The following is a 13,378-nucleotide window of genomic DNA, read 5'->3' as shown; positions in this document are numbered from 1 at the left end:
GGATGGTGACTCTGATCTTGCAAATGGGGTTACATCCGATATCAGGCTGAACAGCTTATTTGGTAATGGGAATATGTATTACAGTGTCTGCAATGGCTATTTGGGAATTGAAGACTTGCACGAAACTATCCAGAATTGTGTTGAATCTACTCACGAGTCAAAACAGCAAACTTACACAGCAATCCTCGGCACACAAACGCACCACTGCTCCGTCTCGACAGCACTCCTTACCACTGCTCCGTCTCGACAGCACTCCTCGGCACACAAACGCACCACTGCTCCGTCTTCTTGGAAACACGCACAGGTCTCCGTCTCTCACGCTGCAACACAGTCTCCGTCTCTCACGCTGCAACACACGCAGCAGTCTTCACGCACTGCACCACACGCAGCAGTCTTCACGCACTGCACCACACGCAGCAACACGCAGCAGTCTTCACGCACACTCTAATGGCAGGAGGTCTCTCCCTGCCCACGAAAAGAAGAGAGGCGTTTACTAAAGAAAGCTCTGATACCAACTTAAAAACAGCGATCACAGAAACTTCATAACTTCATTGATTATTTGCTTGATTACATCTTCATTTATATAGGAAACTCATAACCGTTTCTGGTAACCAATTCCTAACTACTCACAACTACATCTTCATAACTAATTCAGTTTCTACATTATTCTCACAGAAGCACCATATTGCTAACCTGCAAATTGGAAATAAATAGTTGGGGAAAAGCGACCCTGGTAAGACTTCCTAAGTTGGGTAAACCTAGGAAAAATATTAACTAGATTATTGGAGAATAAAACTCGAGGCATAGTAGGATTTCGAATGAGCCCTTCCTACCTGTATATTAGATTTCTCACTACACGTGAGATTTAAGAACTAGTAATTTATGTGAATATATATATATATATATTGTTAGGGATATTTAATTATATATTAGATATTGAACCTTCTAAATTACATGGTAATTTATGTGAATATATATATATATATATATTGTTAGGGATATTTAATTATATATTAGATATTGAACCTTCTAAATTACATATGATCGAGTGATGAATCTTTGTCTTAAAGAATTACAAAGCTATGCAGAGTAGTTAAAATTGGTCACGGAGATACTTAAATTCACTACAATTAGGATCAATTCAAAAGGTTAAATTGTGTCTATAACTCGAAAGGAATCTCTAAATTCATGGACCATTATGAATGAAGTGAAATACGCAGCTATAGATGTGGAACATGAAAGACTACATGGAAATACCTCAGAACTTAAACACGTAATTTTCTCATTAGAACATGACAAACTTCTGGAGTTAAAGTCTGTAGAATTTCAGACTCTATTGGCAAGCTAATACTAGAATGTAAAAAATACTAACATAATATCCAATTCGACGGTCAAATAGTTGATTCTAATCATACATTTTCAAATTTGAAATACAAGGGAAAAGCCATTTCAATAGTGTGCTACCATAACAAAAATATTCACGCCTATAATTATATAACCTCTCCCCATCAAGAAAATCAAATCATAATAATAACCTATTCAAGCGATTATAAATTCGAGAGGAAATTTCAACCCTTGAGTGCTCATAGTTGGGGCTGTGAAATATCCCAATAAAATAATGCCCAGAAAATTATTTGGAATCATAAGTAATTTCTTTAATATGAGTCCCACTAGAGAACCAGAATTGAAACAATGACTAGCCCTCATCGAACAAAAAACAAAAGGCGAAAGTCCAAAAATGTGATTGCTAACTTGGACCTACATTTGGAGGAATCAAATTACTCCCCTGCAAAGAGGCAACCAACTCTTTAGTGTGCATAAAATGTGAATTGGATTAGCCTGGGTGTACCTGGAAGAAGGAGCAAAAAGGAACAAGGATTAGATAAACCAATACAAGACAATTTAAGTCATAGTATTGAGGAAGGTAAAATGATTGACCACGAGTTACCTGTAAGGTCGTCATGGAAAATACTCAACACTCCACAGGGGTTGTGAACCACACCTAAACCAGAGAAATTATAAAGTGTAACTAATAGGAGACATTGTTCAATTTTTTACCTATAACTTTGAATTATGGAAAAAAGAAATAATTGTATATAGACGAAGAAGCACCAAAACACATAAATTATGTTTGACAGCACCAAAATATGGAGGAGGCATATAGTGTTCTGCAACCCGACAAGAAATACTTAGGATATAAACCGTCATGTAAACAAACTCGGGTAACACACACAAGTTGAGCAGGTGATAACCTTAAAAGAAGAGAGATTACATGATTGAAGCAGCCGAAGAGGAATGGTTTTAGAAATCCTTTACAAAGGCTCCAATCCTTCACCCCCACTCTGGATGAAAGTGTACCAACAAACAACAAAGCAAGTACCTATAGGCTTTGAACCTCCCTATCTCACAAAATTTCATTATAAATGAGTCATACTAAATAATGCAGACCAAATAGACTCCAAAACATCAAATGGACCAAGAACTACCTAATGGATTAGGAAAGGGGAGAAATCACGAGCATGCCTTCATTGACAAACAGAGATGAGAAAATTAGGGTGAAGATACAAGTTTTTGAAGAAAGAAAGAATAAAAAATACAAATCCAAAAGAAAAATAAAGGGCATGGTGTTGGCCTCGAAAACCCCAGGGAGAGACTCTTGATGAATCGTTGTTCTGAGCACAGAATATCTTTGGACTTCAAAGTGTTACTATAAGTAAACATATTCTAAAAAAATAAACAAGAAAAAAAACTCTACGGCCAAGACTAACAAACCTGGCAAAAGGTGAAGGATACTCCTCCAAGTACAGGTGTTGGAGTTGTTATTTCTTTCTAGAGGGAACAAGGTGGGTGTCGATGGTCCACCCCACAATTGTAAAAAACCCTCGCTGATAGAAATAGTGCTCTTCATAACAACAAGGGTTGAACATAGGACAGTGTGTCAAAGGATGGATGTTAGGGTAAATTGAAACCCTAGAATGTTCTTAGTTGTTGGATCGATGTTGATGAAATTCCACTGTCGAATGTAAACCAACTTGGTAGAGCGCATGAGGGGAATGTGAAGAGAAAATGTTGTCCCCTATGAGAAATCAACACAGATTGTCTTGTACTGCACAAGGGGGTATTGTAAGCCATACACTGTGAAAAGACAGACTTAAGGTCAATAGTAAATATTCCATAATTATGTCAAGTGCTAAGCTCTTCAAGTGAAAACTTAGGTCTATATATAATTCAATTGCAACTAAACCCATTACAAGGTATTCATAACATTATGCCGGTGGTGATAAATGAAAGTCTCAGGACATAGGTGCACTAGCTCATGTGAAACCTTACCAACATTTCATCATAAAACTAAATAGGTTATATTACAAAATTAGTTGTTTTAACTATCTTGTAACAATGAAAACATTAATGATAAAACAAAATAAATTTAACATTAATAAATCTAGTATTAAATACTAGATTTATAACATTACAGCATGTAAAAAATTAGAGCATTATGGAACATCATAATAATATTAATTAATAAGAAAAAATATAACAAAAATGCAATTAATTAATATAGAAAATACCTAATTAGGTTATTTGTAACAATGAAAACATTAATGTTAAAACAAATAAATTTAACATTAATAAATCTAGTATTAAATAATAAACTAATAATCAATTAATCATCAACATAAAAATATAAAACACACAAATAACAAATAAACCAATAATCATCAATAAAAATATAAACATTTAATAATAACATTTAATCAATTAAACCAAATTTATTTTTGGACATTATCAAACATGTCGGCTCCATTCATCTCCATCCCATATTTATTACCCCATTATAATCTGACTTTTTCACACATCTGATCCTTCTGATCCTGATGATGAACCACAGAGGTTGGTTTGAAACGTCGATACAACAAAATCATGGATGTGATAAATCCGAAAGATAAAACTACACAAAATGAAGATCACAGAAGCCTCAAATCTATAACTAAATAAACTATCAATTTTTCACCATAAGCCATAGTATAAAATTATAATATATAGGAATTATGTAAAGATGAAGATGGAGACATATGTACCCTAATATTCAGATACATCATAGAAACCACATTAAGTTTATCTAGAATCTGAGCTACATTGTAACTGATTATCAAGCACTTCAAATAAAATAAAGAATTGCCTTATTGTACAAAGCGAGGGTAGAGAAATGAGCTCAAGTAGTGCGAATAATATATATATATATAGAGAGAGAGAGAAAGATTCTTTGCACTACATAGATAACTAAAAAAAATAAAAATATGGGTATGTGAAAAAATGCCAAACGCCTCTCAAATGGAGTCTGTCATAAGACAGGCTAATCTTAGGACCATATGCCCTACATTAAATGGAACAGGGGTTATAAAAAACCAACAAAATCTAAAGACTATACAAAATAGACAAAAAAAAGTTATGTTGGTCGAAAGAGGACAAATCGAGAATTTAAAATTGGAGAGCTTGTGTATGTAAAAGTTAAACCAAGAAAGAGCACCTTGAGGTTAAGAACCTATGCTAAATTAGCTCCATGGTTTTGTGCGCCTTTTGAAATTTTAGACATAATTAGACTGGTAGAATACTAGCTAGAATTTCCCGGCCATATAAGAGTACACAATGTTTTTCTTGTGTCTTTGCTAAAGAAATATGTTCATGATGACTTTCACATAATTGATTGGAATTTGATATAGGTGGAACCGGAAGGAGATTTTCTGCTAAAACCACTTCACATCTTACATCGGAGATAAACTTTTCTCCAAAATCGATCCATCGCTCAAGTTAAAGTGCAATGCAAGCACTTTAGATTCGAGGAGGCTACCTAGGAGATGGAGGACAAAATGCAGGAGGCCTTTCCAGAATTGTTCCATAAATAGAAAAATTAGTGGTCAAAAGCTGAGGACGGTGTTATATAAAAATGGGGGAAGATGTAATACCCCTCTATTTTCTATTTTTAATGTTGACTATTTTAGACATGCACCCATTATTGGACTAAATGGCTACCGAAGCCATGTGTAAACTTTTGTGATGATGTAATCAGTTGGATTGTTTCTAATAAAATCATTTGTTGGAAAAAGACTCACAAAAGATCACTAGAGTTAGATGATAATGTCAACCATGGGGGATAATTCACCATTTTTTTATTAAAAAAGGAAAAATATTAAAAAAAAAACACTGAGGGAAACAATCTGTAATCAGTTGGATTGTTCCTAATAAAATAATTTGTTGGAAAAAGACTCACAAAAGATCACTGGAGTTAGATGATAATGTCAACTATGGGGGATAATTCACCAATTTTTGAGTAAAAAAGGAAAAATATTAAACAATAAAAATATAAACACTGAGGGAAACGCTATCGATGAAACATCTGCTGAAGATCAATGTATATAATATATGATCAGAATCATCAAGAGGTTGGAACCTCTTGATTCCAGGAAATTAGGTTGCTGATTCCAGGAAATTTTCTCTGCTCTGGAGGAACCGGAGGAGACATGTTCACGGTTGGGAGGAAAAACTCTTTCCCTAAATTATTTTCCAGCTAGGCGCTTCTTTCCACCCAGGACTTCAAGTAGAGGTTGTGTTTTTTTCTTTAGATATTAAATTGTTGTTATGTTGATTGATCAGTTATGGTTAGGGGATTATGTTGATTGCTTTTATAAATGAACACAATGTTCTGTTTATTGATCTATTATAGGAAAAGTATATTTATTGCTCAATGATATTTGCATTAAGAGATGTTCACTTGATTAATTATACCAAAGGTGTTATGTCTGTTAGATTTAGACAGTAGCATAATGCCTGAAAATTTGTTGTAATAGTTTTAGTAGAGATGTGGTTTGATGATATAAGTAGATGAATCATTTCTCAAAGTGGAGTGAATGATATTTTATTTAATATTATTACAAATGAGTTTCCTGTAGGGAAAAAAAGAGAAAAGAAAACTGAAAGGGGTATGGTTAAATTACTCTTATAAATTGAAATGAAATGGAGACCATTGTATGCTTTTTAAGTTAGCAAGTTTAAGAATGAAATGGAATAGGAAAATAAGATCCAATGATGTACATGATGCACGCAAGGGAAGGGTCACTTGATTATGAGTACAGAGAAGGAATATATTGGACTCTACCACATGTATAGGGAAATTTTAAACTCGTAATATTAATTAACAGAAATAGATTAGATAGGAGTGGTCAAGAAGGGTAGAACCGACCGTAGAGGGTTGACGAGGTTGGAGTGACGCAGGATCAAATGATCAGTTCAGGTTTTATTAAGAAGTTTTAGGAGGAAGCCTGTACACAAAATTAGCACTAGTTGGAAAATTCCTAATTCGACGTTTAAGAGTGGGCATCAGTTTGGGTCACTGATAACACTATGAACCTATAAGAGTAGTGGAATATCTTAAGGTAAGGGGTAGGAAATTTAATAATTTAGTGACATATGTCCAATAAGTGTTCAAGAACCATCGTTATGGTTCCAAGATGCTAACAAGCAGTGCCACGGTGGCCAGTGAACAAAAGAGAACCGTGGAGTTGCAATAACCTCTATTGTTAGAACAAGGGAGGCTAGAGCCATAGCTTTGGTTGGGGCCAAATTATGTTGGCTTAAAATAGAGTTGAAACTACCCTATGGAAACAGTTTCAATCTAGCAACATGTGTTTTCACTACTCTTAGAAAGAGATAGGAATAAACTTCGTTAGCAAGAGTCATAAATTAGTAGATGGGGAAAGGCGTGGTGGAATTGATTTTATTTGTTCTGTGAACCCAGAACTTACGCGCTAACACTCTCACCCCCTTTTATAATAACTTAGTAACCTCTAAATTTGTCCATTGTCATAGAAGATCTTAAGCCATGTAAAGCAGGAAACGATACTCACACCTCGGTAAAATGTACTTGGTAAAATGGTTAAGGGGAAACAATATTGAACCCAAATTAATTGGGTAAGATCATAGTGCAGTCAATCTATTGGCTACCTCTGAATAAATAGAAAGGATAACTCAAAAAAAAAATCCATTATTCGAATTACATTCAGAAAGATATGCATAAATAATTAAATATGTTGTTTGGCACACTTCAGATTTACAGAACCATCGTATAGGGACAGGAACCAATATTGGAAAGAAACACCAGCTTCATTATTACGAGAAATAAGAATAAAAAGTCTAGATATAGTCATAGTTCCATGTTTATATAAGTAGGAATAATGACTGGAAACATTCATTGATTCATTGTTATAGTAATAACCATAAAACTAAAAATAAAATAAAATAACAGTTCCATCATTATAAGAATGAGAATAGTAGGGAAACTAGAAACAATCATCGAAATATCATTCTAGTAAACACATATAACACTGGAAATATTACAGTTCCATCATTTCAAGGACGTAATAAAGAAAGAAAAAAAAAGGAAAGACTGAGAACAAGTTACAATGAGGGGGGTTGAAACTTTCACCCACACTCTTAACCAAGTGTTAGCACATCATGTCCTTCTTTCCTACTAACTACAACTTATAAATCTATAAATTCCTATTGATGAAGTGAAACAATGTCTAAAATCTTTGATGCGCACATGAGTAGGTTCCCTGGTGGAAGTCCTGAGAAAGTGCAATTACATAGTACAAAAAAAGGGACATCCAACCAAATTAGACACCTTGGCGAGTTCAACACAAGAGCTACCCACCTGTAGCATCCTAGAGGGGAGGGAAAATTAACTTGACGCCCAAATTCAATATGAAGCCAAAAAAATGGGAACTGCATTGAAGGTACCTGACAGAAAATTGAAAACAAATAAGTGAAATGCGAAATAAAAACTATAGAAGGAAAATAACCCAGAAAAAATAACCGGTAGGAAGGGAAAATAACAAAAATTACCTATACTGAAGCATTATAGAGTTGGTCATCTTCCAGATACTTGAAGCAAGAAAAAAAAATGAAACCCCAACCAATAAATCTGGAAAAAGGAAAGAAAAGCTACCAAAGAGCGATTTAAGAGTAGGGTCTTCTACAACAAATGAAAATTTAACTTACCCTCACTGGTTAATTGATGGCAGAACCTTTCTCCTATAGCATAGCCTTTATGAGAAAGTAAGAGCCTGAAAAGGGGAGGCACCTGCATGTAAACTCCAAGCCACTGGGAAAAACGAGAGCAGAGTAAATCTCGAAAGCCAACGCAAAGAAAGAATCAGGGGTTCGAAACCAAGTAGAAGGATGGTCGCCATATCTGGAGTATAAGCCTGTGAAAATAGAGAAAATCATTCACATATATACCAGAAATCATAACAGAAAAGAAGGAAAGAGGGTTTAATTAGGTTGTGTTTTTACCTGAGATGGTGTAGCTGTCATGAGTGTGCTAGAGAACTAGCTAGTGAGGGATGGAGCCACCACAAAAATCTCTAGATAGAGCCAAGTATCAACCTCACAAACTTCTAGTCATAGTAGTGAAAAGATTACAAATCACAGGGCATTTGACGGAGTTAGGGTTAGGGTTAATTCAACACAAGATCACCATAGAATTTCTTGCACAAAATATCCACCTTGATTACCAGTCCCTTCCCTCGAGAATTGTGCATGTATGTGATAGCCGTGATAGCCATGTGAAGGGAGTTGAGGTGTAAGTAGGGGAGGGATTCCTATTCTTGTGCAGGGACCAGTAGTTGATATAATACTGGTCGCACCAAACCACCAGTGATTAAGACTTGTGAAACCAAAATTTAAACAGAAATAAATAACATTATGTATAAATAAGTTTTAAATTATGTCCAAAAATCACCCATACATTGACTGGGCCCACAACTGTCCATAAATAGTATTTTACTACTTAATATTGCAAAACATATTGACCCAAGTAGAAAACAGCTAGAGCCATAAAGGCTTCCAAACTGGTCTATTCCAGAAGTACAAAACAGCAGTCACTTCAACCCCCACTCATGAGAACTCCAACTTTGCATCCCAAATAAATATGCCTACCTGCACATAACAAAAGGAATGTATGTCAGCCATAACTGCTGTGTTGTTCAACAACTAAGCACCCTATGTTCAATAAATGACACCCAACCCAATAACAATTAAATCCAATTTGTTCAATAAATGACACCCAACCCAATAACAATTAAATCCACTTTGTTCAATAAATGACACCCAGACCCAATAACTGCAATAAATGACACCCAACTCATTCTATTTCTCATTAAAACAAATCAAAGCACATGGATCAACAAATAAACAATTCCCAACCATTAGATCACAGCAAATTAAATCCATACCACACATTCAAAATGAAGCCATTGCAATCCATGTGCATCCATGTCCACCAATTAAAATCAAGTCCCCAAAACTATAAAACAAATCCACCCACTGTTGAAGTTGCATCTTATGCTTTCAAACTATTCAGCAAACTTGAAGACAACATCACAAAACAGTGGCCAATATATTCAAGTTAGTTATATCTTCTTACAGTTCTGTTTTCATTTATCAGATTTTTCTTACATTACAGTTCTGTTACAGTTCTGTTTTCATTGTTTTCATTTATCAGATTTCTTACATTACAGTTCTGTCCATTCATTTATCAGATTTCTTACATTACAGTTCTGTCCATAGGGTGGTGACAGTTAACCTATACAGTTACAATTAACCTTTTTTATACAGAGTTTATGTATGTGTTCTAGCTTATACAGTTAACCTATTGAATACAATGGGAAACTTCTAAACATCTAAACATCGTTTCTCCTAGTTTCTTCAATGGGAAACTTCTAAACATCGTTTCTCGTCCTGTTGTCGTTCCCGATAACCCTTTATACACGGTAGGGTCTCCGCAACGAAAGCCCCGCTGTGTCCATGTTGATTGGACCAACTTAACAAAAGCAATATGAAACAATACATTGTACAGTAAGCGCAACGAAAGCCCCGCTGTGTCCATGTTGATTGGACCAACTTAACAAAAGCAATATGAAACAATACACTGTACAGTAAGCTCAACTTTCAGACTTCTAAAATAGATCATTTTTTCTAGGATTACAAACAAATTAGTGCAGTAAGCTATCAAACATATTGCTCAGAAAGACAGCAAATCAAATAAGAGGACAAGATGCTATTAGATTTTAAGTCTGCTTAATAAAACAGGTGTTTTTAAGTTTAAAAATACTTGGGCTACATTAGTAATCCAGCTCGCTATTAAGCCATAGCTGCAAAACTCAAAACTTTAAAGGTGCCAATTTCAGAAATACTAGTTTAAGTTCTCCTGGCGTAAGAATTATTATTTCACACTTGGTCATGTTATGAATATATATTAGAATTGCGAAGATTTTGGAACTGCAACAAAAGTGGTATACCAGAAAAAAACAGATACTGAAGAAACCCCGTGAACTTACATAATTATGAGAGAAAATTTCACAAATATATCAAAATATAATGAAAAGTGAGACCTCTCAGCCGAATTTTAAGTTCAGTTACATTTTACAATGGTCGCGCTTAAGTGGTATACCAGGAAAAACAGATACTGAAGAAACCCGTGAACTTACATGATTATGAGAGAAAATTTCACAAATATATCAAAATATAATGAAAAGTGAGACCTCTCAGCCGAATTTTAAGTTCAGTCACATTTTACAAAGGTCGCGCTTATTTTTGCTCATGCAACAAGCACATGGAACAAACTAAATAGGATTTTAGTGAACTATCGGTGAAGTAATATGAGGAGATGCAAGCCATTTGTTTCAAAAAGCCTAAGGACAAATTAATTGAAAGAAGAGACAGAGTAACTGTAAAGGAAACAATCAAAACAGGGCACTGAATCCAAATTTCCAGTAAGCATGGTAAACACCAATAAAATACTAAGCACTGAAGCAATAATTTCAACTCTTTTGAAATTATGTAAAGATAGAGAAAAAGACTCATTTAGACATTACATGAAAAACTAAAATCAAACTCACAAATTCCATATCAGTCAAGTGGGAAGCATTTCTAAGTTTTTGTAACCAGATATGCGAAGCAGAGGAAGACATGTCCCAATAATGTAAATAAAAGCACAAGTTTACCTCCATCGTAAAAATCTTGTTTTGACACCACAGATGAGAAAACATCTTATCTACCTAAATTTTTGTAGTCAAATATGCTAAGCAGAGAAAGAAAGTCCCAATAATGTAAATAAAAGCACAAGTTCACCACCATGGTAAAAACTTGTTCTGACATCACAGATGAGAAAAAATCTTAATCTCAAGATCTACCTAGTGTTGTAAGTTACAAATGGTATGAATTCTTTCAAAATGGTATTCATGTGTGTAAGTCTTTTGTTAGCCTTGAAAATTTAAGAATGCTATCTATTTATGTTTAATTTTATTTTAAAACTGTAATAATTTGTTGACCTTATTTGTTGACCTTATTTGTTGCTTACCTTATAGGAATTGAAGGTTAGCTTACAGGAATTATTCGATCATCAGCTTCATAGGGATAATTTTTGCAGAAGTAATAAAGCATAATTTAACATATATTCTAATGTCTAAATGCATGCAATAATTTTATAGGTTGTTGCATCTATGGCAAAAGGAAGTTACTCTGCTCGTACAAGGAGAAGTGGCAGGAGAGTGACAAGGGGTGCGCAGCTGCGATGCACATCGTCCGATGATGACAGGCCAGCTGATGTCGATGCCAGCAATGCACCAGGGAACATTGTTGAAGATGACCATGTGACAGCTGCTGATGTTAACACACCATCAGCCACAGAACCACCATCAACAACAGTCCAAGGGGCAAGCTCAACTAAAAAAATCAGTGCTATAAGAGGATGGACAAAAGAACAAATGTTAGTTGCAATTGACGACATAGAGTTTAATGGATACTCAGTTCGGGCATCTGCAAAAAAACATGGTATTCCTCCCTCATCAATACATTATTGGATAAATGGACTGACTCATACAAAACGTAGAGGGCCTCTTACAGTTATGACTGAGGATGAGGAGGCCGAGGTGGTTGAGTGGTGTAAAGAGATGGCCCAACTGGGACATGGGCTAGAGTTGATACAACTCAAATCAACAGTTGCTCAAATCTGTCAAGGGAGGCCAAACCCATTCAAAGATGGGTTTCCTGGTAAATCATGGTGGTTTGGGTTTAAAAAAAGGCATCCAGAACTTGTATTGCGTACTGCGGAGGGCCTTGACAGAGACAGAGCATTAAATTTGCGCCCTGCAGTTGTGCAAAAATTCTATGACACACTTTCTAGTGCTTATGATAAACATTCTTATGGAGCAGACCATATATGGAACTGTGATGAAACAGGTTTACAGGCAGGGAGGAATTGTGGCATGCGGGTAATTGCCAAGAGAGGGAGCCGAAATGTGCCAAAGATTTTGCCCAAGAGCAGGGAGTGGATAACTATTTTATGTTGTGTTAATGCAATTGGTACTTCAATCCCAGGATTTTATCTATTCAAAGGTAAAAATCAACTGAAAAACTATATACAGAACTGCGAACCAGGTGCATGCATGGCTGCACATCCCCATGCATGGATGACTAAAGAACTGTTTCTAAGTTGGCTTTTTCACTTTGCTGCATCGGTACCAGGTGGCGTCTCGCCTAATAACAGACACCTTTTGATATTAGATGGCCATGGGAGCCACATGGCTGTACAAACAATTGAGGAAGCAAACAATTTAGGCATCGACCTATTGACATTGCCAGCTCATACCACTCATAGACTGCAACCCCTTGATGTTAGTGTGTTTGGCCCTTTCAAGAACTATTTCAGGTCGGAGCGTGCTGCATGGATGGCAAAGAATCCAGGGGTTGAGGTGAAAAGGTTTGAGCTAGCAGAGCTTGCAAGTAAAGCTTTTAAAAGGGCTTTGACACCATCAAATATCAAGGCTGGCTTTAGGAGGACAGGAATCTGGCCACTGAACTATGATGCTCTCATGCATGATACTGGTTGTAGCCAAGCGTTTCATGTGGATGGTCAGGAAGAAGGGAATGCCCAAACAGGTGTTGAAGTGCAAGAAGTAGATGACCAAGATGATGTTGTTGCAGCTGGTAATATGATTTCCTTGTCTCAAGGACACTTATATGCTGAAGATGATGAAACTGTATGTGAAACACAATATAACAATGAACAAATTCGCAGTAACATGGAGATTGTTCCACCAACTCAAGAACATGAAATTCCTGTTGTTGATATTGTTAATGTTATTGCTGAACATGCAGTTGACAATGACCAATTGACATTGCCAAGCCAAGTAACCCCACCTTCATGGCTAGCAGAAGCAATGATCAATATGAATGCACATAGTGTCTCAGCAACCAATGAAGAAAGCATGAACATGCCCTCACAACCAGCAGAATTGAACAGTGAAATTGTTCATTTTTT

General features: G+C 35.7%; 1 long non-coding RNA gene across 2 annotated transcripts; it reads right to left on the bottom strand.

Annotated features, from left to right (window-relative positions):
* Nucleotides 1–1,508: 1,508 nt before the first annotated feature.
* LOC149222192 (uncharacterized) lies at nucleotides 1,509–8,672 on the bottom strand. 2 transcript variants are annotated; one of them, XR_016249414.1, is made up of 4 exons: nucleotides 8,350–8,672; nucleotides 8,056–8,261; nucleotides 1,949–2,002; nucleotides 1,509–1,849 (listed from the first exon to the last, which is right to left on the bottom strand). It is a non-coding gene; the product is annotated as an uncharacterized LOC149222192 (long non-coding RNA). The 2 variants fall into 2 exon arrangements; XR_016249415.1 differs by lacking the exons at nucleotides 1,509–1,849; nucleotides 1,949–2,002 and adding an exon at nucleotides 7,324–7,794 and having other exon boundaries at nucleotides 8,350–8,650.
* Nucleotides 8,673–13,378: the final 4,706 nt, after the last annotated feature.

The sequence above is a fragment of the Pinus tabuliformis genome, chromosome Q, assembly GCF_031772625.1.
Source record: "Pinus tabuliformis cultivar Carrire ecotype Pingquan chromosome Q, CPIR1, whole genome shotgun sequence".
In the NCBI taxonomy this organism is placed as follows: Eukaryota; Viridiplantae; Streptophyta; class Pinopsida; order Pinales; family Pinaceae; genus Pinus; species Pinus tabuliformis.
This window is presented reverse-complemented; position numbering and strand designations above follow the sequence as displayed.